This window comes from Ylistrum balloti, unplaced genomic scaffold, assembly GCF_031769215.1.
Source record: "Ylistrum balloti isolate Yb309-2 unplaced genomic scaffold, AGI_CSIRO_Ybal_v1 Utg369812, whole genome shotgun sequence".
Classification (NCBI taxonomy): Eukaryota; Metazoa; Mollusca; class Bivalvia; order Pectinida; family Pectinidae; genus Ylistrum; species Ylistrum balloti.
This window is the reverse complement of record NW_026781984.1, coordinates 676,489-697,394: the sequence shown is the minus strand read 5'-3', so window position 1 is coordinate 697,394 and position 20,906 is coordinate 676,489.

Sequence of the window (20,906 nt, the reverse complement as noted above, 5' to 3'; positions counted from 1 at the left end):
TTATATACAAATATGTAGAACCTTCCAATGACTTATTAAAGGAATATATTTGGCTCGGAATTGTCTTGGCATAACTTGGAATAAATTATAAAGACCTTTCACAGTGATGTCACACTGTTCCGAAAAATATGTGAGGCCAAGCCCCCTGGAGGTCTGAGAGGCTTGAGCAAAGTAATGTGAAAAACTACATGTTAGCCAATTACTTATATTCTATTCACAACATCTAAATAAAGAAAACCTGATCGGAAAGAGAATTGCAAGGTCTTCATTTTGATTTAAGATTCTTCATAATTATGGGACAAATAAATAAGAAATTCTAAGTTGATACCATTTGCTATGCAGTGTTTATAGGTCTACAGTAAACTGTTATCAGTATATCTCTAGTAATCCGGACTTAACTTACCATGGTGACATCACTATGATATGCATGAAACGTTTTATTATTGGTTTTGAGTTAGGATTATGGTTTATAATTACCTTAATTTTTCCTGTCTTTATATTTAATTGTTGCTATATATTGTTGACTTGTGCAAATCTCAAATATGTTGTATCTGTGTTTGTAAACAATGATCTAAAGAGCAAGTAAGCTTCTGCTGTCCTGGGTCATCCGTCCAGCTATTACTAAGAGTTTTACCGCCATATTGTTTGACTATCTTCTTTCCTTGATTTAAAAGAAAACTATCAATTATATTTAACTGGAAACATCATAAGAAAGTCTCAATTCAACATTGCACAGATAGGGGGCTGACTACTACGGGACAGAACCCATATGGAGTAATTTGTCATATTGCTTTAAGCATCTACTGTGGAACATATGCACAGATATAGTACTGTTGTCATAAAGATCCAAGTGAGCGATACCGGTGACCTCTTGTTTGGTACCATTACCTATGTTTGATATAGACGAAAGTGAGATTTATAAGTATTTTGTTATGTAATATTAAAATCATGTATGATTGACCGATAAAAATATATCTCACTACACATAAGTTTAATTGTAACAATGTCTGAATGATACACTTAAATTCAGACTAAACACCCCGTAGTTGCAAGTGGTGAACAGTGTTAAATTATGATTGATGCGAAATGTGATCAAGACTGAACAATATTTGAATTTCAGCAAAGAGGTCAACAAAGCGGGCGACAGCTATTAAGACCAGTACGAAATAGAACATTATTGTCTCTGATTTTAGTCAGATACCAGTTATATATAGATTTTCACACACGAACACTCATTATAATATGGACAGGATGCAAGGCTTACAGTCTAGGCTTTAACTGTCTGGAGTTATTTCCCTTTGATTAGCCTTAAGTAAATGTTTTATTTATGTTAAATATTATTAAATTATTGCTGATGCTCAAAATCAATGTAACCAGAACATAATATTAATTAGTTTTAATGGATATTTTCACCATTTGTCTACGTGGGTTGCAGGATATTTTTGGTAGTTAAAAGAATATTGTAAATATGCAAATATACTGGATACCTCCGTTCTAACAAAGTCAATTTTGAAACCAACTTACATGGACTTGAAATCCGCATGGCAGGAGAGTTATCATGATGATTATGAACATTTCCCCACATTCTACTAATAAAAAAAGTGTATCGATATTTGCAAGTACGGTGCAAACGTGGTCTAAAACTCAGCTAACGGGTAATTATTGTGTTTTGATTTCTAAATCTAAAATGGATATCGGGGATAGACCAGATGACATTCAATACTGTTTACCGTGTTAGAAGAAGAAGAAGAAAAAAGATGAAGAAAAATCAAAAAGCAAAAAAGCAAAATCAATATTCATTTCAGAGTACATTATAGAGGGGATCGAGAGTATAATTCATTACCACAACATATCGATATCATCATTGCAATTATTTATTTATTAAACTATTATTATATATATTATATTATCAATTATTTTAACGAAAAATCAATGTATCACTGTAGTGATTACTTCTACTCGATCTGTTAGATAAAATTTGGAATCAAAGGCTGCTTCAATCCGGACACTCTTAGGAGGGGCCAGAAAGACCGCCGTTTCCAAATCCATCCCCTTGATTATCGGAACCAACCGGTGAAAGTTCTGAAAAATAAGATAACAGTATGGAATTCTAATATGTCTTTTACTTACATACACTATAATCGAAAGCTATTTGTAGAAATATGATTTATTTGTTGTCGATGTCAACATCCCTTTCTATAATCATTTCTAAATGTATTTCTTCTATACAGATATTCACCTTTTTCCACCAACCCAATTCAAACTAAAGGAACACATTCGTTTTCTTGTTATGAGAGTTTTCTTTTCAAAGACAGGTAAGCGGCGTTAAAATACTTATACGTGTAATTATACCGCAAAGCATCGTGAAATATACGCCCAAGTTAAAGAAGAAAGACACCGAGAATGAAAACAGTTGATCGAATACCTATTTGAGAAAGATTAATAGCATAGTCATGGAAACAAACTGTGCCCTTCTCTTTGCCGGTGTGGTTTCGGGTTCGTACGAGGCTGAATTTATCAAAAACTAACCAAATCAGGTCACAATGGCCCTGCTAGGTTATTCAGTACTCCTTTCAGATATTAATGGCGTTTTGGTTTTAAATAATTATTGACCATGTCCAGCATATATAATTACCAGATTTGGAAATCAATGACAGACTTTTGTATGTAATTATAATGGAACCACCAGGAACAGCTCTCTACAAAGCTTTATGATAACCGCGATGAATTCAATGCTCTTATTTCATAGTTCCCACTTGTAGATAGCAACATACATACTCGCGTTCTCAATCTATGGTGTTTACATGTCACGGTTGATTCAATATTCTAGGAATTGTTAGTAATACCGCGATTTTCATTAAAGATGTCGGCAACTGAAAGAGTTTCGTTAGGTCCAGACTGAATATAGGGAAGTTGTAGAAAATATTATATTTCTATGCCTGTTTGTTCAATTGTTTCTTACATTGTTCTCATTTGGATCGTGACATTACTTGGATTAATATGGCGGGTACCGGCGATGAAGCAGAAGATGGTTTCCCTTCCGGAACATCTATCTTACTCTCCTTATACTTTTTCAGTAGTTTTGGCGTGATTTTATTCTTTTGATCAATGGATGATGATGATGATGATGATGATGATGATGATGATGATGATGATGATGATGTGAATAGGTGTGCCAGTACGTAAGGTAATTGATGTTTTTGTATTGTGATGTCTTAAAAATGCTTTGAAAACACTATAAAACTACTAAAAAATATATATTCTTTTGTGCATGTTTTGCCCTGTTTTGATGGAATGTGAGTTTGACTTAAGATTGTGTCGACATATCTGAAATTTTCATCTTTTTCTAGTTTATGGCGGCAATCTCACTGACTAATTGCGGCCTCCTTTCATAAATGAAATGTGACGAAAAAAATGTATCAGATACTTACCATCAGCATCTCGTCGTACTCGTTCAACACTTTTGTCCTCGTCGAATGTATTCGATTCAATTAAATGAGAAAGGACTCTGCTACTGCCTAGAAAAATCACATAGTTCAGGAAAATTAGTTGAATGCCATTTGAATTGATTGAAAACATCAGCATCAATCAAACTTGATATACATTTCTATTGCAGTTAAATATTATATGCATACAATTGTTTTCATCGCACTTTCGTTATAGATATGTGATCTATTAAGTTAATACCAATCAGAACGGTGTTTGTTTGGTTGTTTGGTTGCTTGTTTTTAGCGTGGCAACTTAATTAAAGTTTGCTCAGTTAATTGGCAGTGAAATATATTTCCATTCATAAACAACTCATTTACATACCATTTTTGTGTCATGTTTTAGTAATTGGCAGCGAAATATATTTCCATTCATAAACAACTCATTTACATACCATTTTTGTGTCATGTTTTAGTAATTGGCAGCGAAATATATTTCCATTCATAAACAACTCATTTACATACCATTTTTGTGTCATGTTTTAGTATTTGAAGTTTAACAGTTTATGGGAAATACGTTGACTGAACTTGTTTGGAACTCTTGGCCCATTTTATATATAACCTGATGTTACCTGACCTTTGATAGTCGGTGCAGTCCCTAGAATTGACCAGTGAAAAAAAGCCATTTTTTTACCACTCTGCATTAAAAAGAATGCAATTTGTGATTGATATATGCTATCAAAAAGCAGATAACAAAGTGCGATTTTTCCATGACTCAAGTTATAAGTGAATGATGAAAGCGCATTTCAGTTTTCTAATAAATACTACACATGTATCTCCATAACAAAACACCAGCCAGGTTTCCTCGTTTCCTTCAGTATAACCTTGGAATATATTTTTATTCATGGGCAGCTGATGCAAATGTCGAATAAATGAGCTTTTCGCCGAAATTTGGATTTGCAGAATGCTGTTTATTTATATTCAAGCTAACTAACATTTTTGTAATCGATTTTGCTACAGAAAATATTTCCTTGTATCTGAAGTCAGATAACTTTCTCGATCAAACATTTGCTTTGTATTTCCGACTTTTGTTATACATATTAAACACGTGTACACTTCCGAAAGAAATATTCAAAGATAAAACTCTCCAAGCAACATACGTTACTGTTATGGTGCATTGCATTAATTGATATTTGAACATGTTAGCGAAAGTGTCAAAGGGAGACAATTTTTGACGCCAGCTCATCCGGGCCTCGCGGGCCGCGAACTGACATAGATCTAAGGTATCAATAGGGCGCGTAAGTCTCGTTAGCTTTCACTTTCGATTTTCAACTTCCGGGTACAGCGGCGCGATACAGACATACCAGAGACAACATGGTGTCTTGTTTTGCGTTCGGGTGTTCCCATCGAACTGGTGGGAAACAGACGTGTAGCCTGTTTAGGTTCCCCGTAAACCTCAAGGAGAGGAAAAAATGGGTCGAACGATGCAGGTAGGTCAGAAATATAACTGGAAATCGCGAGGATTTGGCAAGATTAAAAGCCTTAGGCAATAGTCTATATTTCGGATGTTTCGACAAGTTATAGGCCTTCTTATTTAGCGTATGATTTTATTATTTTATAATATTGATGAAAGAGATGGGTTCAAATGATATTCGCTTATACAGATATGACAAGATGAAATACGCCTTTTTGGTTTATGTGAAGTATCTGTAGATTCATTTCAGTTGAAGCACAAGGGTTTGTTACATAGGCCTACTGATCTATTTCTTTTTATAAGTCATTCGTAACAAATCCCTCTGGTTTAAGTTGAGTTGCAAGAACTTGCTTCCAAATCAATCCTAAATACTGTATAAATTTAAACTTTTTTCATCTTCTGAAGAGCTATATATACATTTTCAGACGTGCGGACAGGGAGGTAAGCATCTACAACGATTGAATATGTAGCTGTCATTTCCTTAATGGAAAGAAAGAGAATGGGCCAACTATTTTTTGTTTTAGTAAAGACGTTGGCTGTTTCCCTGAAATACCCACCCACAAAGGTATATAATACTTGTTTAGGTGGAAAGGGAAAGCAATTAAGCATTGAATGAAAATAATTTTTTTATACAACTATAAAAGAAAAATGATTTGCAAACTGAATGAAGCGCATTCATGATAGGTTGGCAATTTGTTTTGCTTTTTTCATAGCTGCATATAAAAAAAGAAATTAGTTCAGCCCCGGTAATTATTTCAAATTTGACTTCATGGCAATTTGATCTCCATACTCCATTCTGTAAATAAAAAAAATGTTGAATTTTTGCATAAATTTTCATCCAGATAGTTCAAAGCAGAACACATTATTCACGTAGTAAGATCTAGGTTCGAATCCTAGTCTGTTTTTTGTTTGTTTGTTTTTTTTTGGCAAATTCAACGTTTTGTTTACAATACACAAAAACCTACCTTGAAATAATTTCAATAAGCCTTGGATTGTCTAGCATTTTTCGTACAAACAACTATAAATTGATTATTGAAACAAAACTTTATTATCTCTTGATAAGTCACAGTAAATAACAATTATGAAAATATATATAACTACACTCCATACATGTGTAAGGGTGTTTAAATTTAACAAAAAATATCAACCTTCCTGAATTAGCTTTTTTTAACATTTCACATTGTAATATCATGAAAGAGAGTGCATGACATTATTTAATGGCACAAGTCAGTTCATATATATCAAAACCATCGACAATGTATAAGAGAGGTTCAAATACCGTATTTATCCGGCAATAAGCCCATGCCTGGTAATAAGCCTACCCATGTCTTTCCCAAAGATTTCAAATTCAATGTCCTAAATAAACTTTATCCCTGTGATACGCCCACTCCAAATTATTGATCCAATATTAAACACTGGCACCCTTAGCTTATTGCAGGATAAATACAGTATTTAAAGTTGTCTGTGGCTTACAACCTGTTGTTACCTTTTCGCTCATGGCTCATACTATAGCGATATAATTATGTAAATATTGCCCCTCACGTTAACTCAAGATTAAACTACAAAAAAAGAAATGTCGCTTTAATTGATTTTTTCTACAGACGAAAAAGACCAAAAGTTGAATTGGATGGTGAGGTAATGTTCGACAGCGACAAATCTGTTACAAAGGAATAAGCAACACTAGATCACAGCTACCATATTCCTGACTGTGGGGATAATGTTGAAGTACAGACAGTAAAAGTGAAATAAGGTATTTATGAATTGTAATGTTTTCTTGTCAATATAAACTTTTGAGATGAGTAGCAAAGAATGGAGTTTTTAATGCAAATTTATATGTACCAAGAATATTAAGCAAATGATTTTTTTTCGAAGTTCAAGACTTGGAAGAGGCGATTCCTTCCTTATAGTTGGCCTAGTACGAAATCGATTGTTGTGTTTGTGTAAGTGTATTGTTGTACCTGAAAGTGCGAAAATATTGTAAAATCTCGCAGATCACGTGACGTGACTTAAGCACCCTATTGGCTTATCAAAGAGCAAAGACATTCGGAAACTGCCTTACCAACTACACCGCCCCAACATTCTCTTTAAAAAGGATGTTTTGAAGTTGTAGTGATAGAGAGCTGGGAAATCTTGAAATTATCTTAGTGACAAATTGTCTTGTTGCAATCATTTAAGACACACTTGGTTTATTTATAAAATCTTATTCATGCAAGATCAATCAATATTTTAACCAAGATCATATCAAAGATGTTTCTCTAAATTTGATTTTCAATGTGACATAGAAGAATAGACACAAAAGATGGACAAACTGGGAAACACGGGTGACAACTTCTATGTCCATCTGGAGTTTTTCCATTGAGGCAAAGATTATAGTAAATCAACGACAGATACACCGAAAGATTCGTTACACCATCAAGCATGTGATAATGCATATCAAACTACACGCTTTCGTAAGATTCATGACCTATAAATACATTTTCAAAATAATTACAAACGGTATACTCACTTTTTGTACTGTGTACTGGCCCTAACACTAGCCAAGTAAATACCACAAAATAAACCAAGACTTTTCCGGAATTCATTTCGACGTTAGAATTAATACATATGTATGAGGGTATATGTTCCTGCTGTCAGTTTATATCATAACTGGTATAAGAAAATCGATGTCTTTCTAATTCATCTTTTCCCCCGGACAATGCGTAAATGTCATGTCCCTAATTTTTCGATTAACAACACGTGTTGCAGTCGCTCAGGTATGCCGCCAGTGAATAGATGTCGGAAAAAATAAGTACTGGTTGGTTTGATATTGTATTCCTATATAGTTGGTAAAGAATTTCTTAATCCTGAATTTAATATTCTATTTCTTTGTGTGATATGAAGCTGGATGCTCGTTAGTTTGCTTGTTGGTTCCGTTATTGTGTTCTTATTTAAGAACGTGACATTGCTAACCATTATTGACCAAGGTTTACACAGCGGGTGTCGTGAATGAAGCAGAAGACGATTGCTCTTCTGGAACAACTGGTCTTCTTCTCCATCTATCTTTGCAAGAGTCTCAGTGTAAATTTTTTTATTGAATTTGAGTTTGGATTATGACTCTGTTTCTGATGTTTTCGGGTTTTTGTTCATAACAACTTTTGTTATTTGTTTGTTAATTGTATTTTTTGAAGGGAAATTATGTATTATGACACTACATGTTAACTTTTAGTCATCTTTTGACATCTCCTTCGGTTACTTCTAACTGATATCTCTGTCGCCTCCTAGGTCTTGCTATTGGGCACTTATCATCACTAACGAGTCCTAGAAAGACGAAATAGCTTTTTCATGTAGTTTATTTCATTATTTATTTATACTGTTACTAACTCAGTTGTATGTCTTTTACACAATCTTAAGAGTCGTTTATTAGTAGATTTTTTTTTTTTGAAAAATCATAATTAGGACGACTGAATGACATCCTGTCTGCTAAAGAACAACCTACGGCATTATGGCTTACAAATGTGAGCTTGTGTCAATACAGCACTGATAAAAAGGCAATAAGGATAACTTAAGAGAGAAAACGGAACAAACGAACAGTCTGTACTGCAGAAGGTACTTTTTTCTTATTTCAAGGTCTCATTAATTTATTTTACACAGTTTACTATAATGATCCCGTCTAAGCATGTATATATGAAATATCATTGTTGGCAGATTAAACACAGAGATTATTGTAAACATTTTCTACATTATATCAATACTTTGTAGTCGTATTTTGTTAAAATTTCAAATAAGTATGTTACCTAATCGTATAATAGTTGGCAGCTGCGGAAATGCAAGGTTATCTGGACTATCAAGAGACAGTTATCCCATCGACATTCTGTCTTAACTTACCGATACCGATCCTAGGACTTTAACGTTTTTGTAGAAGAAGATTTACATTGCGGGTACCGTCGGTAAACCAGAAGACGCTAACCCTTCCGGTACACATGATCTTATTCATATGTATTTTTATGGTGTCTTCGCATAAATTTCTTCTTTTGATACTGTTTACTCAGCAAGTAAAACTAATGGTATGTGGATTTTAAAAGAGTGAAAACAGCTTTTGGCCGATTAAAAACCCTTTAAAAAAATTTTCCTTCATAAAAACATTAAACTTTTTCACGTTGTTTTCTACACTACCCCAATCTAAACTGATAAAATGCCTTCGTTCTCTTGCTAGGAGAGTTTTTCTTTCGAAGAAAGGTGAACGTCAATTCAAGTATATGACAACCTCTATCGGAGTCAGGCAATCACAATACACCTCAGCAAACAGCACAGGGACAATCAATATCTGACCCCGGGGTTAAGATGAAAATTTGACGTCGGGCAAAAATATGGCGACATTCCTGATAACATGAATGAAGATAAAAATAACAATCAGGGAATAATTTCTTATATGACAAAGATATTCAAGAATCTTGAACGCTGCGTTATGTAGTACTGCGATGTATTTTAGTTGGGATTAAATATATGGAGGTGAACTATATTGAAGGGTATTCCGGATCAAAAGAAATACATGTAAATCACAGTAGAAGTATATGGGGAGGACTAATAAATACAGTATGATCGATTCTCGGGTATATAACATCTTGTTGAAGCATGGTGGCAAGATCTTCCAACATACTATCGGCATACCTTTGAGAACTGCTTCCCTCTGTTGGCTGACTTGTTTTTGTTTTCATACCAGGCTGACTTTTTCTAAGAGATTATCAGCATAGGTCACAAAGACCTTGTACAGGCCTTCATATTCGTTGATGACATCTTGTCATTAAATAACAAGAGGTTGATTGACCACGCCCATCGTATACAATCAACAGAATAAAGCGGACTCAACAGACTTTTCCAATAACAAAATAAACGTAGACAGTTAACCACTAAATTGTATGATAAACGTGAAGATTTCAATTTCTCTATGATGAATTTCCAATTTCTGATAGGTTATTTATTAAAAGTATTGAATAAATCAAAATATAACCTTATGACAGATTCATTTTCTATAATTTGATATCTTATTGAGACCTTTGAAAATGTTGTTGTCTGCTACATACTTTTTTTTTAACTTTTCACTGCCTGACTTGGAAAATCTCCAAAAGGACGAAGAGCGTCCACTGAGCGGGTCGGATACAGAACTGCTTCTTTACTAAGTTCATGATGCCACATATACTGACAGTATATACAGGCTACTGAGGAAGTTCACAAAACACACTCCATAACAAATTAGACAGAAGTATTAAACATACAGACGTTTTTCGAACCTACTAATTAACAATCATTGTGATCTTATGATACTTGATTTTCATATCAAATTCAATAAGGAAATTGAAACGCTTACTATAAAATGTCAACATTTATATACAATCGGCTGATTGAATTTTCCCAACTTTTTTTTCTTTTCTCTTTTGCAATTTTGATGTGTTCATTTGTGCTAATAAGAAAAAAGTAAACATTTTTTTCCTGAATCCTCAGAACTAGTAGGAGGGGGCAATTGGTGAACTGTGCTTAGTTCATTACCTAAATCGAAACACTTGCACATATATAAAACAACAGTTGCTCATTATTTTCGCATCGAACAAAAAACAACTATAGATTACTAAAATTACTTCCCGGTTCCAGTAAAATTATATTTCAAATTGCATCATACATTTTATTTCTTGAAATATGACATAAAACATGTCTTTTACTAACCGTTGTCGGTTCTTCGTACACGTACTAAAGTTCTGTCCTCATTCGTGTTCAATAAAATGTCTATCAGGGTCGGATATTTACCATCTGAAGAACCAGGAATTTAAGGCCGTTGGAGTGCACGATTTTAATCCACAATTGATAGTAATTGGTCATAATCAACATTATCTTCATCAATTATCTTCCCATCCATTGTATGATCTCGCAGAGCTATTTTTGTCAGAAATGTTTTATATGATGCAACATATGAGGGTTGATACATGTCATAAACATATTTTAAACAAGTAACGATATATTATGTCTAATTTTACGTTTTACCGTCATGTTAAAAGTAATTGTAGTTTACTCACCAAGTTCACAATATGCAGGTCCTGCAAATATGAACGAAAGCAGTACAAGAACGAAAATAGTTTTCCTGTAATCCATTGTGATGTTTTCAGCTTAGAAATACTACCAAGTAAACATGTAAATATTTTCTCGTTGTGAATGAATATGACAATCAATACTACTTTCCATTCAAACTCCTGGTGGATGTCCTTTGTCATTTACCTAGCTCGTCCTCAAAGAAACACCATATGTTACAAGTGTTTAGAAACACATATGGTATTTCATTGCGCCTAAGTAACTCTATCACTTTTGAGTATACTTTTAATCTTGTATTCACTCAGCAAAAGATTGTGTTAATTCATAATCTTGTAACCATAATATCATGCAGCCCTGTCATTATTTCTTACGTCTAGATATAATCAGATTCTTAATGTTCTACTTAAACATTTGAAACCTTGATAACTTTTAGGTAAATATGATATGGTCTTCGAAATGGCTTAAAAATTTTGACATTAGTGATACTTACATTCTTCAACATTTCAGATTGTACCTTATCTTATAGCTAGAGAAACACACCTTAACAAGGAATAAGGCAAGATGAAAAAACTGTGTCCCAGATTGATGGCATGTGCTAATGGCATGCACACTTTGTGAAACACTTTTGTCTCATTGTGGAAGGGATCAAATGTAGGTCAAATGTCAAGGTCAAGGTCACGTGGTCAAAAATGTTGGTAAAACCGGAAAGGTCACAAGTAACACGCATGCCAAATATGAAAAGCATACCTCTTAAAGTACAAATGCTATGGGTAAGATTATAGTTGACAACAGACAAACACAGTACAAAAAACAATATGCTCCAGATCTTTTGATCCGGGCATAAAAATATCAGTCTAAACCCTAATGGTACACAAAGCTAATAAAAATTGTCCGTTATCTGTTGGTGGGCCTAAAACAATATTTCAGCCTTGGTCTTTTCCCTTTTCAAACAAAGAATAGTGAAATTTCAGAAAGTATTTTTTTTTCATCAGTCAAAATACATGTTTAATAATTATAATAATTGTATCGTTTATTATCACGATCATAGAGCATGTAGAACGAGAATCAAGTCTGGAGTGCTTTGCTACATAGACAAAGCATAGGGCAATATAAAGGAGCACTGATCTCACCGAAATAATTGGAGAAACAAAACTGGCTACACAACAGCTAGGTAAAGATTCATATATGACAACGAACATTGCGGCATAGTAATATCTCAGATACAGGCTATCAATTGCCATTGTCTCCAAATAGGCATCGCTATGCTTTATAGAAAACAATTTGGTAACAATGTTTTATTCCAACTCAACAGTTCTTGCCAAATGCATTGTATTTGCCTTTCTTGAAGAAATATGAAGCTATTTCACTTGTCAGATATATTTTGAAGATGTTGTTTGCGTTTGGTATTTACAAGTCACAGCTGATTCGATATCCAAGGACCTATACCCATTATTGTAATTTTCGTGCAAGAAGTCTTCAACTGACGGACAAACTCGTAATACAGGGTTTCAAAAGATGCAAGCTAATGGCTTAGTTTTATGGTCGCCATAGTGATCTTATTGAGAAATATATTTTATTTCTTTGTGTGAAATGAAGCTGGACGTGTTTGATGCTCGTTAGTTTGTCTGTTGGTTCCGTTGTTGTATATCTTGTTCTCATTTGAGAACGCGACATTACTTGCTTCGATTGTTACGGAATCGACGTGTTAATCTTTCTTTTGTTCATATTTTGCCCTTATTTTATTGAGTGTGAGTTTAGATTATGGTTATGTTGACATGCTGGTATTTTCATATTATTTTCTGCCAACTTATTATGTTTCACAAAGCGTATTTTTATTTTATTTTATTTTCTCATTAGCAATTACACTTTTACTTGCACAAGTTGCGTGGCTTACATTCAACGTCCATAGGTTTTTGTTTTCAAAGCGCCATCAAGCAGCTCTCCGGCTTTGCTGTTAAGTATTACAAAGAAGTATAATATTCCATGCGTTGGTAGAGGAATTTCTATGTAATGATTTACACAAATAATAAACAAAGCAGATGATTAATAAGTATTATTTTTCATTATTTGTCAATTAATTTACGATAATAACAGCCGTTTAAAATAATTAACTGAACCATATCTACAAAATTGACATGATATGTCTGTTCACAAGAATTTCTCTTTGTCAATTACTGTTTCAGAGAACATTAAAAGAAGGAAAAACAAGAAAATTGCCCATGGAAATCAATTAATAGCTGTAAATTGCGTTACACAAAGTATGGATGGATAACGCTTGATATGCTGCATTTGCATTAAGCACCAAAAACTTCGTGCGCACATCGTGCATACATCGTATGCACATCGTGCGCGCACACACGCACTATAAAGTGTCGTGCGCACAATTGTGCGAAAGGATCGCACTTTTTGTGCGGTTTGGTAAGAATGGTTGCATAATATCAAGGATTGAATATTAAACGGAAAGTAAGTTATTACTAAATAGCGATCACATGAACATAAAAATTGATCGGTGATTTTAAATGTAATTTTTAATTCGATAATTTTCGAAATGACGCTGGACTCTATTAATTAGTCTTATCGTTCATGTTCACATATATAACGTCTGTCCATACACTACAGTTCGTCACGTGTGGTTCTTTGTAACCATAAGACTTAAATCTACGAATGTAACTATTCAATGTGTATCTGATATATCTACAAGTGTCAGATATAAACTAAGGAGAGCCGAGCTTAATATTAAGGAAAAGCACAATACAAAATTAATGTTAACATTCCGTAAGTTGGGACGAATTTCCTGTTATGGCCGTTTGAAAAAATTTGAAAAACTCATAAAATTCTTATTTTTTAAAAATAAGCTACTAGAAAAAGACTTATTTAAAAACAAAATGGTTTACGACATGTCAGCCCTCTGGATCACAGTGACCATTGTGTGTAAGAATTCAAATTAAAGTGTTACATAGAAAGACCTAATAGCAAAGCTGAAAAATGGAACTATTTTAAGGGGAATTATGAAGAAATGACGAAAGAATTGGATATTGAATGGAAAAACATCCTACGAAGCAAAAACCCGAATGTTCTATTTTACCAGTCTTTGGAACATTCCGACATAGCTAAGGAAAAACATATTCCAAAAATAAATCTGAGAATTGCAGGAAGCGCAAAGAAACACAACTACATACCCTTGGATACTGAGACAGTTAAAGAAATAAAAGAGAAGCACAGTAGCTGGAAAAGATACATGGAAACCAAAACAGTTGCTGTGTTTCTGGACTTCATGAAGGGCTTTGATAAGGTTCCTCATAGAAGACTTATAAAGAAGCTGTCAGCATATGGTATTGGTCAAATGAAAACTGCATGGATAGAAAATTGTCTTAGAAACAGTCCAAACAGCATCATGTTACGAGTGGATACCTCAGGGGAGCGTACTTGGTCCAATCCTGTTTGTTCTATACATCAATGACATGCCAGATTGTGTAAATGCACCAACAGAAATGTTCAGATACTTGGCTGCTGAAGTTCTCCCCTAAAAAGTGTAAAGTGATGGTAATTAGTAATAGTGCGCGAAAATGTCCCTAAAGGAGAGTATATGTACCATTTATTCAGTGAAAATGGTGAATCATATTCGGAAAACATATTCAACAGCAGGTGAACAGTACCATGGGCCTAATTAGGAGAAAATACAGCTACTCGGACGAGGTTGGTTTTAGATATTTGTTCCTCGTGTAAGATACGCTCAGGCAGTATGGTCGCCATACAAAAAGGACATTGACCTTATAGAAACAGTTTAAAGGAGGGCAACAAAGCAAATTCATCATACAGCGACCGACTGAAGAAACTAAAGATGCCAACACTGAAATATAGATGTTGAAGAGGAGATATGATAGAAGTGTTTAAGATCATGAGTGGTAAATACGACAAAAAAGGTAAGTGATGGATTCTTTGCTAAAACAAAAAGCACACCTACAAGTGGGCGCAGTCTTAAAGTACAAAAGCAAGGCTGCAGTACAAATGTGAGGAAGTTCAGCTTCACTAACAGAACAGTGGAAATTTGGAATAATCTACCCGAATCAGAGGTGCATGCAAAAACTATTAAATGTTTTGAAACAAGATTGGATACATTTTGGAAAAACAAAAACATGAAATATAACCAAAACTCGGACTTAAACAACACCGGAAGATGCCACGTAAACAATACAAATGAAGAGACTGATAATTTAGATGCGGACATAGTGGTCGAATAGACCAACGTCCATAGAAGATCCTAAGGTAAGTGTCCAACCTATATATTAATGGCTTAATTAGGAAAAGATGTGTCAGATAGTTAAGATAATTGAAAGGAAATAACAATACTATATGTTGGTTGTCTACACTGCACACTGATAATATGTGATGGTTGTCAATACCGTACAGTGATAATATGTGTTGGTTGTCAACACCGTACAGTGATAATATGAGATCGTCGTCAACACCGTACAGTGATAATATGGGATCGTAGTCAACACCGTACAGTGATAATATGGGATGGTTATAAACACCGTACAGTGATAATATGGGATCGTAGTCAACACCGTACAGTGATAATATGTGATTATCCTTCACACTTTACAGTGTGTGATATTGTGTCACAGACGGCCAGGTTGTTACTGTGCCCGTTATATCATAAAGATATGATCACTCTAATTTCGGTCGTATATCAAGTGAAGCTCCCCAAAATCTATATTTACCTCCCTTACCTCCCCATTATCTATATTTACCTCCCTATTACCTCCCCAATATCTATATTTACCTCCCATATTACCTCCCCAATATCTATATTTACCTCCCATATAACCTCCCCAGTATCTATATTTACCTCCCATATTACCTCCCCAATATCTATATTTACCTCCCATATTACCTCCCCAATATCTATATTTACCTCCCATATTACCTCCCCAATATCTATATTTACCTCCCATATAACCTCCCCAATATCTATATTTACCTCGCTTATTACCTCCCCAATATCTATATTTACCTCCCATATTACCTCCCCAATATCTATATTTACCTCCCATATTACCTCCCCAATATCTATATTTACCTCGCTTATTACCTCCCCAATATCTATATTTACCTCCCATATTACCTCCCCAGTATCTATATTTACCTCCCATATTACCTCCCCAATATCTATATTTACCTCCCTTATTACCTCCCCGATATCTATATTTACCTCCCATATTACCTCCCCAATATCTATATTTACCTCCCATATTACCTCCCCAATATCTATATTTACCTCGCTTATTACCTCCCCAATATCTATATTTACCTCGCTTATTACCTCCCCAATATCTATATTTACCTCGCTTATTACCTCCCCAATATCTATATTTACCTCCCATATTACCTCCCCAATATCTATATTTACCTCCCATAATACCTCCCAAATATCTATATTTTCCACCCTTATTACCTCCCCAGTATCTATATTTACCTCCCATATTACCACCCCAATATCTATATTTACCTCCCATATAACCTCCCCAATATCTATATTTACCTCCCATATTACCTCCCCAATATCTATATCTATAGTTACCTCCCTTATTACCTCCCTAATATCTATATTTACCTCCCTTATCACGTCCCAAATGATTATGTTGATCTTTGATATATTTTGATTTTTTATCCCCATATATATATTTAATCATTTTTTCCTCCCCAATATATATATTTGGTTGAAACAGTATTTTAAATATCCAGTTAGTAGGCTTGAATATCCGTTTGATTCGGATTGATATCAACAGGATCGTAAAGGTATCCTGAAGTCTGTCTATTGTGTAAACTGATATTAACGTACTTGTATATATGTGTGTAAGAGGTAGACGTGTTACTTCCCATTAGCCTGGAGTCAATTTGAGTTCGTTTGTCATACGTTCTGGTTTCAAAGCATTATGTCATGCTAATTAACTTTCAATAGACATATCTTTGTTTTTATATCACATAAATCATTTGATTTATTTCGGCTTTGCTCATTTTCCTGTCCAATCAACAATCCAATCATGTCAACAATAATTTGATGTAATTAAGAGAAAAAAAACTCATTTATATTGTAACATGTGACTGTTTGATTAATCAACACGAAAATACCAGGAACATGTTAATTTATTTCATTTTTCCAATAAGTGTCAAGATAATTGTTTCTACCACTCGCTATTTACCACAATAGATAACATAAAAGCTTCAGATGTTTAAACATTTATTACAATCAATTGATACAGAAAATATGGGACATGGACAAAAATTTTTAATAAATATACTGATCGATAAACACTATCGAAAATGAACAGTTGATTTACCGGAGTTCACTATTTATTACAAAATAACAGAAGTATGGTATGACATTAGGATAATCAGTGTAGATTTTTGCTATTACACCTACACAACAGACGTGTTAATTTCCATCGGCTCCTGGCTGTAATGAATTTTTGTCGGGTATTTTCGTTGGCTTAATACAGGACTGACTGGTTAGTGATCAGATATGGTTAATATTTGAAATGAAAGTTTCGTATGATATATAAGTTAAGTACTACATAACCTGCAAATCAAATGTCAGTGACAAAGTTACAACTGAAAATTATGAAAACCCAGGTCAATTTATTTTCGACCACATACTATTTTGATCGATCTATTTCATTCCATCATAAACACTAACATTTAAATAGTTTGTTAATAGTTTTCTGAATTCCGTGTATTTTCCAACACTTTTCGCGAGGTTTCTTTAGACTCAAAGAGTTTCGTAACTCACCATATCAAGAACAAGAGTGACATCAACATGTAATCCGGAAGTTATTATCTTTAATAAAATATTAATCTTTTTCGAGTACTTTATCAAACGAACGACTCATGCTAGCATAATTGTTTGGTTAGTATGCTGATTATTGGCTTAAAGTTGATTGAAAATCCTTTCAACCGCTTGAGCGCATCCCTAAAACCTTTGTAAGCACTAATTCAATTTCTTAACAAATCATATTATAATGATGATTGTGTGATATTCCATGTTTGTTCCGCTTGAATAACTTCAAAACAACTTCTCTGAATTATGTTCTAAAAGATAAACGCGTTTTAAGTAACTTTAATTCCGTTTATGACTTATCTTCAATACTTAATGTTATTCAGCAAAAGTACTATAATGAATCCTGCACTATTTCAATTGTGAATCCTGACACGGTTTCCTATTTCAGCCCTGGACTATTTCTTTCCTATTTTGCTGTTTAAACCCTGCATATTTTCAATACTTGCTCTAATTACTTTACTTTCTATACAACCCAACAATATATAAGTACTTGAATCCCAGACGAGGCTTTCTATTCAACCCTGCAATATTTGGGTACTTGGATTCATGCCTTGGCTTTCTATTCAACATTGCAATATTTTGGTACTTGAATCCCTGACTTGGCTTTCTATTCAACATTGCAATATTTGGGTACTTGAATCCCTGACTTGGCTTTCTATTCAACATTGCAATATTTGGGTACTTGAATTACTGACTTGGCTTTCTATTCAACCCTGCAATATTCGGGTACTTGGATTCATGCCTTGACTTTCTATTCAACCCTGCAATATTTGGGTACTTGAATCCCTGACTTGGCTTTCTATTCAACCCAGCAATATTTGGGTACTTGAATTACTGACTTAGCTTTCTATTCAACCCTGCAATATTTGGGTACTTGAATTCATGCCTTGGCTTTCTATTCAATCCTTCAGATTTTATTCCTGCACTATTTTAGTTTTTAGATTCTTTTCAACCCTTTACTATTTCAGCACTTGAATTCATGTCTCGGTTTCTTCTTCAACCCTACACAATTTGGGTACTAAATTACTGACGTTCCTTCCTATACAATCCTGCACTTCCGTGTTTGGCTTCCTGTGAATAATAGCACTTTGACTACCAATCATTCGTAAATATGTTATCAATTTTGTTGTAACCAATAGTGCTTTTAAAATGAAGTTTATGAAAACGAATCAACTGCTTATTATCGAGAGAGTAGACGATGTAATTCAACGACAACATGTCAATAAGTAAATCAGTATCAAATATAAATGTATAAGCAGGGTCAAGGTCACAACTAATAATATATCTTTAAGGCAACTGTTCTCTGATCTTTGTTCAGGATGTAACAAAGTTTCAGCAGCATGGATTTGAGCTAAGACTTATATGACTGATAAGCGTGTAGAAATTTATTTTAAAGACGAGAAAAAACAACATAATTAACATCTCGGAGTCATAACGGTTTTTCCATAAGCAATTTGTGGATTTGAACAAATAAGCAGTGTTAAACTGGCCCCAGCTTCAATAATCTTCCTTAATGCAACCCCTGAACTCCCAACTATATTCCCGTGTTTCTAAATATATAGGGGATGCTTGCAAAAAAGTTTACCGAAAAATTCAAGTTGAAACAAAACAACAGATTTTCTTCAGTTCAACTAAAAATTCCTTGGAGTTAAAGGGTTTAAGGATTTCCTTAACTAAAAATTCCTGGAGTTAAAGGGTTTAGGATTTCCTTAACTAAAAATTCCTTGGAGTTAAAGGGTTTAAGGATTTCCTTAACTAAAAATTCCTGGAGTTAAAGGGTTTAAGGATTTCCTTAACTAAAAATTCCTTGGAGTTAAAGGGTTTAAGGATTTCCTTAACTAAAAATTCCTTGGAGTTAAAGGGTTTAAGGATTTCCTTAACTAAAAATTCCTTGGAGTTAAAGGGTTTAAGGATTTCCTTAACTAAAAATTCCTGGAGTTGAAGGGTTTAAGGATTCCCTTAACTAAAAATTCCTGGAGTTAAAGGGTTTAAGGATTTCCCTAACTAAAAATTCCTTGGAGTTAAAGGGTTTAAGGATTTCCTTAACTAAAAATTGAGTTAAAGGGTTTAAGGATTTCCTTAACTAAAAATTCCTGGAGTTAAAGGGTTTAAGGATTTCCTTAACTAAAAATTCCTCGAGTTAAAGGGTTTAGGATTTCCTGAACTTAAAATTCCTTTCAGGATAGCATCTCAGAAGTTAATAAAAAAAATCGTTTTGTCTTACGTAATGCTTTCCCATGGTAGTTAAGTTTTCCGTATGTTAAGGAAGACTTGTGAAACTGGGGCCTGTAGAATTAACATTAGTTATTTACACTGATATAGTTTACATCTGAAACATTGCTCCTATGATGTATTGAGTTGAGGTTTATCAAGGGCTCTCTTTCCCGGTCACAGGACTCCCGATACCCGCCTGATAGTTTCATTTCAAATCGAGTTTATCTTCATCGCAACAGGTTGGTGAATGAATACACATGGTTTTCAGTGTTTATAGGGACGAGAAAAATCATATCTGACAGAATTACAAAGACAACTGAATTTGGGAAAAAAAGAAAAAAAACTTTAAATTTGTTTGAGTTGATGTTGACGTCACTTCATCTTGAACTGCTCTTATGATGTTACGCGGGATATTATTGTGACCTTGACCCATTCGCTACTATATAACTACTAACATAGATTCAATATCCAGATAAAATTATCATTTATCCATCATCTGGCTTTGAGGTTAGGGAACCTGTTTTCCGTGTCCATCACACCTCACTGTAGAGTCGAACACCTCATGTCTAGTTCCTGTTTCTGACTTCCTAATCCTCAGTTTCACCTGCAAAATAGGATACAAGATAATTACACAAACGATACACCCAAATAAATAGTTCCATTAAATTCCGAATTAGACGCAATAGATTCAAATAATGAATCAAATTACATCATACAGCTGTTTCGTCCTTCTAGAACTCGACAGTGATGCTACATCATACAGTTGTTTCGTCCTTCTAGGACTCGTCAGTGATGCTACATCATTCAGCTGTTTCGTCCTTCTAGAACTCGTCAGTGATGTTACATCATACAGCTGTTTCGTCCTTCTAGGACTCGTCAGTAATGCTACATTATA